We start from the raw sequence: 15,944 nt of genomic DNA on the forward strand, positions 1-15,944 counted from the left end.
CAACAGAGCTCTCAGAGAACTGCAAGGAGAAAACCAAACTCTCCGCGTACAGATATGCAAGCTAGAGGAGGACATAGAGAGAAAAGAAAAGAACTTCTCCAGACAGCTGCAAGAAATGAGAGAGCAGTTACAGAAAAACACAGAAGACAACACACTTCACTACAGTACAGCTCCTACTACAGACTACGCAAACACAGACAGCGAGTCTGCCACAAACACACAGACACCTGCAGAAACACAAACCTCCCCCCCTCCAGAACCTGATCCAGATGTTCTCCTCCTCATGGACTCTAATGGAAAGTTCTTGGACCCACAGAAACTCTTCCCACATCAGAAAGTCTCTGCAAAATGATGCAGCACAACTGGCCACGCCCATCAGATTATTAGAGACTTCACAGGAAACCCCGCATGTGTCATAATCCACACTGGGACTGCTTATGCTGTCAGAAAAATGGCAGAAATCACCAGCAAAAAGTTCCCAGAATCCTGGATTATTATCTCCACACCTCTCCCACGACGTGACACACCACCGCACGTCATCCACAACATCAACACTGAATTTTACCGTAGATGTTCTACACTTCCAAACGTGCACCTGGTCCACCACCAACACATCGGCCTCCAACACCTGTACGATGGACTCCATCTGCACAGAGATGCAGTGTGCATTTTTGCAAGGACGCAGCGCTGGGCCGAACCCCATCGTCACCGAGACATCTGCTACCAACTCCAGAACACTACCGGCCCATTCACCCTTAAATGCCCAGACACACCCCTCCGACCCCGGTGAGGAGAGACGTCGGCTGGACAAGCATCTCACATCATCCACCACATCCATACCCACCTATGGCTCACTACACACCTGTAAACCTGCAGTCACCAACTTCACGTCCACCTGCTGGCAGGGATGGGCAGTATTTCAGATACATGTATTTACAGTTTTTTTCAATCGCTAACAAGCGCTTACCCATACTTCAGATACTTTTTCTAAACTCTTAACACAGACTCACACCTACAAAACACAATTGGCCAAATGGTTAATTGTCTTCTCAAAAACACATTTAGTTAAATATATACTAACTCTTCATTTCAAAACAGAACACATGTTTCTCTGCACACACTAACTTTACCAAAACACTGGAAATCTGACTCAAAATGAAAATTTTCTGTCAAAGAATAACACTTGTTTTCACTTCACAAGGTACATGCACTCAATCAAAGTACACCAGGTTTCAAAATACTGGCTATTGTTGACATTACTAAAACTGCATAGACTTTTATGTTTCAGTTTTACAGGTATTTGCATGCAAAACGTGCAATCCACCGTTTTACACTAAATTCTTGGTTGGGAACTGTCCACATGTACAGTACTGTTCACATTCATAAGCATTCCAGTAAAAAGCAAATCAGTTTTTATTCCTTTACTGTTTACTACAGGAATTACAGTAGAAACACGGTTTGATAGAACAGAAAAAGTTTTACAGTATTGCTTACAGTGAACAAAATATCCATGAAACACACAAGAGCATTCTGAACAAAAAAACAACAGGGGACAAAACCCCCCACAAAATTACTGTATCTAATCTCTGCGATCTTTAGGGTTAAGCCACATGTTTTCATCAAGATCACATCTGATATCATCCAAGGCGATGCACCTGGGATAAAACTGGTTGGTATGTCGGATCCACCCTTGGAGCCAGCATCCATGGCTTCAAGGAGGGACATCTGGTCATGTGGCTGATGGTCATAAACCTTCCACCTTCACATTACATTTTGTCCAGGTTGACGCCTTTTGGCCAGATTGAATCCTGCCTCATCTATATGTATATGAATTCATGATGGGCCTAGCTGGCCTCCAATTCCATAACTCTCAAAACAAAGTTTATGTAAATCATGTCATTACTGTATACTATACTGTAACCTATTACTGTGTAGGTTACCTACTTGCAAAGTGCAAAGCTTATAGAACTGGACATTGAATTGAATATACAGTACACCCTACCTGGACATATTGTCGTTGTAGCTCCTTGACTCTCACTGATATATTGTTTTTGAACTGATATCATTGCAGAAGCAGAGGTTTTTATAAACTTTCATATTGTGAAATATTAGTACAATTTGAAATAACTGATTTCTGTTTAAAAATATGTATGTCATGTAATAAATTGTGTAAAATGTAATTTATTCCTGTGATGAAAAGCTGAATTTTCAGCATCATTACTCCAGGAAGATGCATATGGACTCGAAAAGCTTGTTTCTTCATGACATTGTTCAAAAGCAACACATTTTGCTAGCAATCAAAATCACATTTTGCTAAAATCATGAAATTGACAAAAATGGTAAAAGTTTAATTTAAATGGTAAATAAATAAATGCAGTCCATACTGTATCTAAGGTTTGGAATATTGTTTTTGCTATTGTGGGATGTTGTGTGTTAACATTTGTAAATACTACAAAAACAATCCATCATTTTGTTGGGAGGTATAGCTTGTCTGTTAAGAAAATGTAAGCATTATGGAAATGTGTTCACTGACTGCATATTGTGTGAAAACGACAAGAAATGTGTGAATGGTATGGCCACAAAAGACCGATGCTGTGCTAATTGTGTTTAGAGTTTTGAAAATGTGAACACTGATTGGACAAACGCTTGTTAGCGACTGAAAAAAACTGTAAAATACGTATTTGAAATACAAAATACTATTTTGTATTTTGTATTTTAAAGCCTTTGGAAAAATTCAAATGTAATTTGTATTTAAATACATTTAAGGTGAGTATTTTTGTATTTTCAAAATACATAAAATACTTTTTGCCAGTCAACCTCTTTATCAGGGTATTGATTTTGTGCATCAACTAGTTCAGACATTCACTAGCTCAGCATTGGATCAGCGATTTTTTTGGGGGGGAATAAGGTGAGAATGTCATGATCTATTCTACTTGTTGATTAAAGTTAAAATAGTGCATTATTCACTTCAGTTAACATGAAAGAATAAAAGTGCACAGACAAGTGGGAAAATAGTAGCCTGGGAAAACCCAGACAAACTTCCGGCAAATTTAGATTTGCTCTGCAAGTAGTCTGGCAAAGAGCTCATTCAAGCCGATTTCTAATCCGTCCAAATCGAGGCACCAATCAGAAACGTTGAGGCGGGCTTTACACGATGACGATCGCTCTGATTGGTTTTAGGTCTATCCAATTGCGCCCAGAGGCATTTGAGCGACGTCCGTTGGTGAAGCGCACCAACTTTTAAATGCATTATTATATTCAAATTGCAAACACATGAGGACAGTCTCCATGAAAGACCCACTGGCAGATGAACGTGCTACTACATTTCTCTCCGAAACGGTAGGAAATTAAATTAGATTTAATAGAGGATTTTAACTGTGACAAGATGATTGACAGGGCAGTTTACGTGACGGGATGCACGCGACAGATCCGTCCGATAAAGATGACGAAGTAGTATGTCCCAAAGCTTGCCTACTTTTTTGCTACACATTCAAAAGTAAATACCTTTTCTTCACAAAAAGAGTACATACTTTTATGGCATAGTGTAACTTAGGCGAATTGGGATGCAGCATATTATGACTTTACACGATGGCGATCGCTCTGATTGGTTTTAGGTCTAGCCAATTGCGCCCAGAGGCATTTGAGCGACGTCCGTTGGTGACGCCCCTTTGGAAATTAGTTATTAATGAAGCTTTGCCAGACCATAACTCAGTTACTACTGAGAATGGTCTGGTTTTAACCAGGCTAGGAAAATAGCGTTAGCCAATCAGTCTTGACCGGTTGTTGATTTTTATCAACTAGCTTGTCAAATGTGTTTAAAGCATTACTGCATGTTAGGGCTGGGTGATATGACACTATCATAGTGATGATATAAAGTGTGAATTGATGGAACTTTTTCTAAATCGTTTACATAGGCTAGATTGGCCTATTTGTGGGGTAAGCAAATTTATCCGTGCAGCTTTTAGTGGGCAGGAATTATTGGAACGTTGGAGTGGAAAAACAAACACTGATGAATGATACTCCACAAAAATCTTCAGCTTTTAGTTTTATTGTACATAAAAAATAATAATAAAAAAGGGGGAAATAGTGTCAAATTCTAAATTAAATCTCTATTTAGATACACTTTCTAATTTGAATAAACTTATAGAAACAAATAAACTTCACATAAAATAAACATAAAATTACTTAAAAAGCATTGGACTACCTGCAAAAAAAAAAAAGAAAAAAAAAGAAAGAGTTTGAAATTCAGTTTATGCTGTGGAATCAAAACTGATATTGAGAATTGTGAAAACATGATATTGTTACTGTGAAGTAAAATTGAGGTCATATCGCCCATCCATATTCTTTGCTAGATATTAGAAAATGTTCCCACAGTTTTACATACAGTATGAATATTTTAATAGTGTTCCACAAGTAATAGACTACATTGTAACCAGAAATAAGTATATAAATGGCTGCTATTTTGCATAAGTTTATTTGTAATTGCCAGAAAGAATGAAAGAAAGAGACGAGGTTAGGAATGAAAAGTCAGTAGGCCTATGTAGTTTCTTCATTCACTGTGACCTATACCTGCACTGGATAGCCAATTCCACATGTATTTTGTGTATTTTCAAAATACAAAATATTGTATTTGTATTTAAATACATTTTTTCACACAGTATTTTGTATTTGTATTTAAGTACAATTTTCCACGCAGTATTTTGTATTTGTATTTTAAATACATTTCCATGTATTTATGCCCATCTCTGCCTGCTGGCCATCAAGCCCCCATTAGGAAGAAGAAACCGAAAAACCCCTCACACCCAGAGAAATCCCTACAACCGAGAGCACAGAGCTACGCTGAAGCTGCAGCCCGGCCTCCCGCTACACCCTCCACCTCCACTGTACAACCAGCTCCTGAACAGATAAGAACACACACAGTGCTCTATTGAAAAAAAAGGAAAAAAATAAGTAGACTAATGTAATTTGTTTGCCATGTACGTTTTCACATGTACACTAGCGTCACATTATTGTCTCTCTGTCTTACCAAATAGGTTTATCTTTAAAAATACTAATGCGTTCATTTCAAATAAGTTGCTGGAATATTCAGGGTCTTAATTCTTCAAAATTTGGTTCTAAAAGCACAGACCCAGAATTTCTTAAACATATCGAAGATGTTGATATTATAATCCTCACTGAAACCTGGTGTCGAAATGATGCGCTTACCTACTGTCTCTCAGGCTACTATGAAGTAATTGTGCCCTCAGTTAAAATAATTACAGTCCATCGTGGACGAGACTCGGGAGGAATTCTGGTGTGGTACAGGGAGGATCTGGCCAAACACATTTCTACTATTACAGTTGGAAATTTTCATTGCTGGTTAAAACTAAACCAAATTGGCATTTCAATACAGACACGTATCTTTGTGCCATCTACATTCCCCCAGCGGAATCCCCTTACCATGACGAGGAATATCTCAACAACATCCACACAGAAATCAGCCATTTCCAGGTCCAGGGAAACATGCTGCTGTGTGGAGACCTTAATGCAAGAACTGGATCTGAACCTGATGACAAAGATCCAAAGGGCAATGAATATGTCTCACATGTCCCGAGTCTCACAAGAAAACTTCCACCGTGAAACAACCTTGACCAAACAGTGAATAAAAACGGTAGAGAGTTGGTGCAGCTCTGCCGAGCCTCAGGCCTGTACATACTGAACTGCAGGATCAGAGAGGACTCTTTAGGGAGGTTCACGTGTTACTCAGGTCTTGGAGCTAGTGTAGTTGACTATGCCATCACTGACATGGACCCATCCTCCTTCAGTGCATTCACTGTCAAACAGCAAACTCCGCTTTCTGACCATAACTAAACTAACATGTATATCAAAACACATTACACACCAGAACAAAACAGACTGGAAACCTGCCAAAATCAGGTCCAGCAGAGATACAGATGGGCCAAATTTGTCCAAGCCCTCAATTCTGAAGAACTAAAAAATCTAATAAATACATTTAAGAGATTTGAAACAACTAAAGATAGTGTTAATTTGGCTACAAATGAAATCAATTACATATTTAAAAAAGCAGCACATAGAAGTGAATTGAAAAAAAAAGGCAAAATACACAAAAAATACTCCAAAAGATGAAAAATGGTTTGACTCAGAATGCAAAACATTAAGAAAACAACTTAGAAAATGATCAAATCTGAAACATAAAGAAAGAAACAACACTGACATAAGAACTGAATACTTTTCAAAACTAAAGATATACAAAGACACAATTACAGTTTTTTACGATTGCTATGACAGATTTTTCAATACTTTTAACAAATTTCCTAAACTCTTAACACACCAACACACCTACAACACACAATTGGCAAACGGTTAATTTCATGCTCAAAATCACACATTGTAAACTAAACTCCAAAAATAATTTTCAAAATACAATAATACACTAACACAATACATTATGTCTAACAAAACACTGCAAACATGTTTCAAAATCAAATAATTATTCAAAACACTAACACATGTTCTCTTCCAACAGGAACATTTAGTCAATCACAATGACAAAAAAAACTCTCTACATTTTTGTTTTGTTTGTAATGTAAATGCATGCATTTTGTTGTTGTTTTTTTGCAGCAGAAATTCAATACAACAAAATACAGTTTTTTTCAATCGCTAACAAGCGCTTACCCATACTTCAGATACTTTTTCTAAACTCTTAACACAGACTCACACCTACAAAACACAATTGGCCAAATGGTTAATTGTCTTCTCAAAAACACATTTAGTTAAATATATACTAACTCTTCATTTCAAAACAGAACACATGTTTCTCTGCACACACTAACTTTACCAAAACACTGGAAATCTGACTCAAAATGAAATTTTTCTGTCAAAGAATAACACTTGTTTTCACTTCACAAGGTACATGCACTCAATCAAAGTACACCAGGTTTCAAAATACTGGCTATTGTTGACATTACTAAAACTGCATAGACTTTTATGTTTCAGTTTTACAGGTATTTGCATGCAAAACGTGCAATCCACCGTTTTACACTAAATTCTTGGTTGGGAACTGTCCACATGTACAGTACTGTTCACATTCATAAGCATTCCAGTAAAAAGCAAATCAGTTTTTATTCCTTTACTGTTTACTACAGGAATTACAGTAGAAACACGGTTTGATAGAACAGAAAAAGTTTTACAGTATTGCTTACAGTGAACAAAATATCCATGAAACACACAAGAGCATTCTGAACAAAAAAACAACAGGGGACAAAACCCCCCACAAAATTACTGTATCTAATCTCTGCGATCTTTAGGGTTAAGCCACATGTTTTCATCAAGATCACATCTGATATCATCCAAGGCGATGCACCTGGGATAAAACTGGTTGGTATGTCGGATCCACCCTTGGAGCCAGCATCCATGGCTTCAAGGAGGGACATCTGGTCATGTGGCTGATGGTCATAAACCTTCCACCTTCACATTACATTTTGTCCAGGTCGACGCCTTTTGGCCAGATTGAATCCTGCCTCATCTATATGTATATGAATTCATGAGGGGCCTGGCTGGCCTCCAATTCCATAACTCTCAAAACAAAGTTTATGTAAATCATGTCATTACTGTATACTATACTGTACTGTAACCTATTACTGTGTAGGTTACCTACTTGCAAAGTGCAAAGCTTATAGAACTGGACATTGAATTGAATATACAGTACACCCTACCTGGACATATTGTCGTCGTAGCTCCTTGACTCTCACTGATATATTGTTTTTGAACTGATATCATTGCAGAAGCAGAGGTTTTTATAAACTTTCATATTGTGAAATATTAGTACAATTTGAAATAACTGATTTCTGTTTAAAAATATGTATGTCATGTAATAAATTGTGTAAAATGTAATTTATTCCTGTGATGAAAAGCTGAATTTTCAGCATCATTACTCCAGGAAGATGCATATGGACTCGAAAAGCTTGTTTCTTCATGACATTGTTCAAAAGCAACACATTTTGCTAGCAATCAAAATCACATTTTGCTAAAATCATGAAATGTACAAAAATGGTAAAAGTTTAATTTAAATGGTAAATAAATAAATGCAGTCCATACTGTATCTAAGGTTTGGAATATTGTTTTTGCTATTGTGGGATGTTGTGTGTTACAGTAACATTTGTAAATACTACAAAAACAATCCATCATTTTGTTGGGAGGTATAGCTTGTCTGTTAAGAAAATGTAAGCATTATGGAAATGTGTTCACTGACTGCATATTGTGTGAAAACGACAAGAAATGTGTGAATGGTATGGCCACAAAAGACCGATGCTGTGCTAATTGTGTTTAGAGTTTTGAAAATGTGAACACTGATTGGACAAACGCTTGTTAGCGACTGAAAAAAACTGTAGTACAATTTGAAATAACTGATTTCTGTTTAAAAATATGTATGTCATGTAATAAATTGTGTAAAATGTAATTTATTCCTGTGATGAAAAGCTGAATTTTCAGCATCATTACTCTTCATGACATTGTTCAAAAGCAACACATTTTGCTAGCAATCAAAATCACATTTAGCTAAAATCATGAAATTTACAAAAATGGTAAAAGTTACAGTAATGTAAATGGTAAATAAATAAATGCAGTCCATACTGTATCTAAGGTTTGGAATATTGTTTTACCTATTGTGGGATGTTGTGTGTTAACATTTGTAAATACTACAAAAACAATCCATCATTTTGTTGGGAGGTATAGCTTGTCTGTTAAGAAAATGTAAGCATTATGGAAATGTGTTCACTGACTGTATATTGTGTGAAAACGACAAGAAATGTGTGAATGGTATGGCCACAAAAGACCGATGCTGTGCTAATTGTGTTTAGAGTTTTGAAAATGTGACAACTGATTGGACAAACGCTTGTTAGCGACTGAAAAAAACTGTAAATGACCCTTCTTAGAGTAGCTTTATAGAATGTATGGTTTATGAAAAAAAGAAGACAGAGACAGAATTGCTGCAGTAACGGCTTTATTTGCAACAGGACATTTCTGCAAGATAACAAAAATATGCAATATAGCTGCCATTTACAGTATTACTGTATGTGAAAATACAAAATATACAAACAGAAAAAGCCATCTTCTAATCTGCCCGGTCTTCTGCATTTGTCCACATGTTCTCATCCACATCACACCTGATATCTTCCCTGGCAAGGCATCTTGGGAAGAATCTTTTACAGTAACATGCCTTATCCACCCCTGGCAGTGTTCAGCTGTGATGTCTTGGTATGCAGCATCTTTTGCATACAGGAGGGACATTTGGTCCTGTGGACTATGGTCAAAAACCTTTCATCTCCTCAAAAAACTCCTCAATGGGGTTGAGGAAAGGGAAGGAAAATGGACATCATCCTCTGATGGGCGTCAAACCAGGCTGTGACTAATCGGGAATGGTGGAATGCCACATTGTCCCATATTTGCATAACTTCAATCAGCTGTTTCTCACTAGCAATGGAATAATGTGAAAATACAAAATATACGAACAGAAAAAGCACCAGAAGAATAAAATAAAAAAATAAAAAAGAGTCGTCTTCTAATTATCTATTTGCATAATTCAATCAGCTGTTTCTCAGTAGCAATGGAATAAAATACAGGGGATATATTTGTGTTTCAATTCACAATATAAACAGCTGTTCAGTTTGACTTTGGCCTGTAAGGTTAGGTTTAGAACATGGTGTTATCTGTTCTGACATACAGTGTTAAAGCATTGGTAAATTTGGCAGTAAAAATCCATTGTTTTGGTCTTGTTTGAGCTTGTGTGTAAAAGAAGTTCAAGCATTTTAAATTTGTGTTAATTGTATGCATTTTGTGTTAAAGCAACGAGAAATGTTTTAATAGTATAGCTTACACAGACGGATGTAGTGCTAACTGTGTTAAGAGTTTTGGAAAATTGTTAAATGTATTGAAAAATCTATCGTAAAAAACTGTAAAGTGAAAAAGCAACACCATCTGACCAAATGTACAGAAGAATTAGAACATTCAATAAATCAGAATCAGTTCTGGGATATGTGGAATAATATATTCTTGCATCACAATAAGTGTATTGTGATTGTCAAAACATTTTAGTAACTAAACTGAATTTTATTAGGTTTAGTGACAACATGTTACAATGTTTACATGGTGCAATTTCTGGTAAGCTACATTTTTGTATTATTGCTTGACACAAATTTCACGATTTCAATTCAATTCAATTCTTGTGATTTGGATAAATATTAGGTAGGTTACACAAGATAGGCGTTAATTTTTCTCAAAAAAAAAAAAAAAATCACCCAATGCTGTAAACATACAGAGAGCACTATCAGCTGGTAGTAGCCTATTATTTAAGGTTAAAAATAAATGTATTACAATAACAACTTTATTTAATGATATAAGTAAAAATATAATAAATATTTAATATATATATTTAGCAAAATACTCTCTGTAGCTCTTTTTTTCTAGCCAACTAACGTGCTATAGCCTATATTATGGTCATTAAATGGCTTTCCTGAGGTAAATGTTATGTGACATAATTGTTCTCCAGCTGTTTTATTGACCGATATGTATGAGGAATATAGCCTACATTTCGGTAAGTTGTAGGCTACTGTATCTTTCAACATTGTTCATTCGTGTTTATTTACTATTAGCTAGTAGAGATGATCTGTCACGTCACATTTACAAGCGCCAAAATGGTATTTATTGTTTGAATTTCGTAATAAAATTGACAGAATCTGTGAGCTGAGATTTTTTTATATCAAAAGTAACCTGCTCTGTCTAGTCTGTCGGTCTCCGTGTCCTCTTTGCTTCGCGATTTTTATGTGTGTGAGAAAATGGATGTGTGGCGTGAGAGAGCGTGTGAAAAGTGTCTCATGGTGAATGCGTGACAGTTGGTAGCTCTGCGGTCTGTGTGTGTATTGTGTCTGACCTCAGTGTGTTTCCCCACTGTCCACCACACACAGTGACCCTCAGTAATATGTGTGTGCGTGTGTGTGTGTGTGTGTGTGTGTGTTAAAACACTGTGGTATCAAATGTTCACACATGTTCTAATTTATTACATTTTTAATTTAAATTTAAGTTAGGCTATGTTATAATATTGTATTATTCTGAAATTTTGATGTTTTAATATTATTCTATGTATTTCAAGCTTTGGCAATGTATTATTTACGGTCATGCCAATAAAGCAATTTTGAATTTGAATTTATATACAGTATATATATAATCAACATTTCTGTCTTGGATGTCTTGGTTCTGTCTTCTGTCTTTGAGGGGGGTTATTTCTCGAAGGCTAAGCTATGCAGGAGTTCACCCCCATGTCATCTGTAATGCTCTTCATGTAGGGGTAGAGACAAACCTGAGCTACCTCGCCCTGGAGAGTTGGGGTCCTTTTACAGCACCACAGGTGACAAGGCCTCATCCACACTCGTTAAGATCACTCGTCCTCTCTGCTCTTCAGTATTAGTGCTGGGATTTAGCTGCTACCAAACGCACCATCACCTATCTGTGTCCATGACCACGACACCTGGGGCCTGCCTATACCATGAAGCCGGTTTAGCTGGCTAGCCAGGTATGTTTCAGTTTAGTTTGAGCCAACCCTGAGTTTTAGGCACCATGAAAGTGGTTTGGCTTTTAGCAGTGTTCATTGCCATAGTAACTTGCGCTCCACGGCTAAGCAAAGGATAAAGTAACTCCACCTGTTTCTGCTCCAAATTAAAGGTCACTATAGCAAATGATTTTTAAAGACAAAATCGTCCGGCTTTTAGTAATGCTTATTTAGAATAATAATTTTGTATGATTTAGATATTAGGTATACCTTTAATCGATCACACATGTAAAAGTTGAGTTTATTATTTATTATTAGGCACAGTTTAAATTAATAAATAAATAAAGGTAATATAAATACGCTTTAGAATCAAAAGATAATGCTATAAAATTACTACATGTGAGCTTAAATGTTCAATTCTCTCTACCTTATCAACTGTATAAACTAACTTCACAACTTTTACTTGCACTTTTTTAGTTGTCCTCTTTCATAGACAGCTATTTTCTTCTTGCTGTGTAAATTTGTTTCAATTCTTAATTTTTTTTAATCTCTGCAGAAGAGAGAAGTGAATCACGCTGCTTCTGGTTGGATTGGTTTGGTTTTGTCAACTCAAAACTAATCCTGTAACCCTGAGTTTGTTCAACTACCATCATGGTACAGGCCCCTGGGATCCTGCAATATGTTTAGAGGCTACAAGGACTGCAAGGCTTATAACAGCTCAAAGGCTTGCTAGATAAACTCACATGCTTCTCCTCTGTGGTTGAGCTGATTATAGCGTTTGTATCTACTGTAGATTAGATATACAGAAATATGAGAAAGGGCTCCATTACCTTTTAATTTTTTTTTATACAATCACCAGGTCCCATTTCTCAATACTTAGGTCATCTTTTCAAAACTCTTCACACAGTGAGCGCAACATCAGTGAGCTAAACTGAGGATCATTTTCCATTGCTTCAGCACAAAATTCAGTCAAATGACTAAATTACATCTTTCAAATTACATGAATTCCTTTCTCACTCAAACATCTACCTACAAGCCAAATTGCAAATGTTTAATTGCAAAATTGCACAAAATTAAACGCTATCAAAACAATTAGATGTAGCTGAAATCCTACACAGGTGTTAGTCTTTCAATTTCATTACCAACTATACAAAAGGGGAAGCTTAGGAATAATTTTGTACTGTAATGTAAACATGGACCATATACTGCAGTGAATTCTAAACAGTAGAGAGTGTCATTCCTGTTTTGTAAAGACATCTTGCAAAAGTGTAATGTTTGGCCTGTTATTAGTTTTGTTTTTGTTTTTCTGTAAGTGTTTTATGGGTGACAAAGTGTGTTTGGGTGACAACTTTTGTTAGTGTTAGGGAAGAATGACTTGATTAGAGACGTGCATGTTTTGGTAGTTTTAGCGCGTTTTGGATGTGACATTTACTGCTGTGCCGAGCTGAAAGTTGGTATAAGGAGAAATGTATGAAGAGTTTTGAAAGTATTGAGAAATGTGTCCTAGCGATTGTAAAAAAAAAAAAGAGAGAGAGAGAGAGAGAGAGAGAGAGAGAGAGAGAGAGAGAGAGAGAGAGTTTGATCCGCTAGAGGTCGCCATTCTCTTATAAAACCTGATCATAAGTACAGCGAGGTGGTTTTCATCATGCTGATCCATTGATTTTTAAATGTTTACTTTTATTTATTTTTACCGAGAGGCGAGGGTAAACATTATTCATATTAATTTAAGGTCACCAGACCTGAAGACACGAGATTAAGCAATTGACAACATAATATGAAATTGCAATATACCAGTACAAAATCAGAATGATTATGAATTATTGGCAAGTATGTTTATACACGCAATTAATTTGTCTTGGTGATAGAAGCTTCCAGTGTATAGAAGCAACAACAAGCACAACAAGAGTACCCACGACGTGTGTGTGTGTGTGTGTGTGTGTGTGTGTGTGTGTGTGTGTGTGTGTGTGTGTGTGTGTGTGATATGTATACATAGCAACAAAAATGGTATAAAACAACAATCATTACTACAATCCAGTACTATTTAAATGAAACGTTTAAATAAATGTAATGATTGCCTTGTAATTGTTGCATTACTTTACAATTATTATACACCAACTATAATAAACTGCTAAACTAAAAACTAAAAGCCGGGTTAAAGTCATTTCATGTAAGAATGAGCCCTCATTACACTGATAATGTGCTGACGTTTTCTTATAAATATGTCCTTCCACTTCTCAAGAGACTTCATGTTTATCGTTGTTTCTCACTGAAGGAATGTAATTATAATCCTAAGATCACCCCACTCATTACAGACATCAGTGTGAAACAGCATTGCTCCACAGCCAGCAGGGAGACTAAATTAACCTCTGTTACATATGGTCCAGATGTCATACTTTTGGAGCTGAAGCTTATTATTTTAAGCCATATAAATATGGATGTTCCTCTTGAGATATCTGTGTGTCGCCCACCAAGGAGCAAATGCTATGTAGCAAATCACTCAAAGCAAAGGGCAGCAGCAGCTCCAAGGGACTCGTTCTGCCGGACAGGTCATCACATGAAACAGAATGGTCCTATTTGCAATTATTCTCAACTTTATTTTCAGCATGACAAAAATACTACAAACTCTATAAAAATATGACAGATTCTAAATATATATATATATATATATATATATATATATATATATATATATATATATATATATATATATATATGTTTTTTCAATTGTATAAAAACATACAACATATGCTAATTAACGTTGACTGCTCAGGTGAAAAAGTATCTCACAAAACTAGTCAAGTCCATGTCTGGGTTATTTCGCTCCAAACAAAAGAAAAAAGAAATTACAAGTAACTAACTCTAAACCAAACCCTAACCAAAACTCTATAGCAAGTACATGTAATTATTAATATTACTCAGTAGTTATTTGAGTAAATACAATGTAATACATCACCTTAAAATAGTGTAAACTTATTTTTTTCCCCATTATTAATATGTTAAATATATTAATAATAATAATTACAATACAATACAATATACTTTATTGTCCCCTTAGGGAAATTTGTCTTGGGCACAGTGTATGCTGCATTTTTTAAATCACATTATAATAATAATAATGTTTCATTGACCTAATGCAAAAAATAAAATCTCATACTAATTATAATAAAAATCATTAAATTATTATCCTATTTGTTACGAACTGCTCCGAGACACGAAGGTTAAGATCCAAATGCAGCTTTAATTAAGGGGCAATCCAGACACGTAATCCAATATACAGGCAATAGGTCAAAACACAGGGCGGCCATCCAAACAAACAAACAAACAAACAAACAAAAAAACAAACATGGGTCAGAGGCAAAAGAGTAATCCACGGAACAGGCAAAAAAAATCCAAAAAACCAAGAGACATGAAACCAGGGAAAACGCTCGGAAATGCAGAGCAACAACATACAAAACTTCACAGTGAGTGAATGAGTGAACATGGTATAAATAGGCTGAGACTAACAGGGTAATGAGACACAGGTGAATGCAATCAGTGATGAGTCCGGGCAGTGAGCTATGGGAAATGTAGTTTGTGAGGGAGTGAGAATAGTCTGGTGTGGAGTGCCCTCTGGTGGCTCTCAAGGACGTTACACTATTCATGGTAGTATTTGTTTTTCTGCCTTACTGTGATTTTTTTTTAAAATTGTTACACTTTAGTATTTTTATTTTGCATTATACAGTAATACAAATATTTTAAGCATCAAATTACAAATTCATTCATTCATTTTACTTTAGTTTTTTTTTTTTTTGCATTATAGTAACAAGGATCTTTTAAGAATCAAATTACAAATTCATTCATACAGTCATTTGTTCATTCATTCATTTTACTTTAGTATTTTTTATTTTGCATTGTGAAGTAATTAGAATCTTGAATAATGGGAATTACAAATTCATTCATTCATTCATCATTCATTCATTCATTCATTCATCATTCATTCATTCATTCATTCATTCATTCATTCGGTAAATGTGACCTGGACATGGTTTTATGACATTCAACCACTCTAGGACGTGAAAAGGTGGAATTTTTAAGCAAAGGCAAATATTTGGAGATCATTGCAATTGCATGCATACAAATGACCTTGGAAAGGAATAATCTCGAAGGGAAAAATAGTTGAAACATCTTGGAAGTAGACTTTATGAAGCTGATGTGCGTAGACACTATACCTGCATCTTCTAGCCTAATTGGGTTGGATGTGGGCAGAAATTGAAGTGGCATTTTGCAGGAGAACTCCCTTAGCTCGGCCATGATGAGCCTACAGTATCTGTGTCACCATGCCTTCGTTTATCATTGTCTGCTGGCTTTTGCTGAGTAGTTTGTTTTTGCCGTGCGCACCATATATCACCTGTCAGGTCTAATG

Source organism: Rutilus rutilus (genome assembly GCF_951802725.1).
Source record: "Rutilus rutilus genome assembly, chromosome: 11".
In the NCBI taxonomy this organism is placed as follows: domain Eukaryota; kingdom Metazoa; phylum Chordata; class Actinopteri; order Cypriniformes; family Leuciscidae; genus Rutilus; species Rutilus rutilus.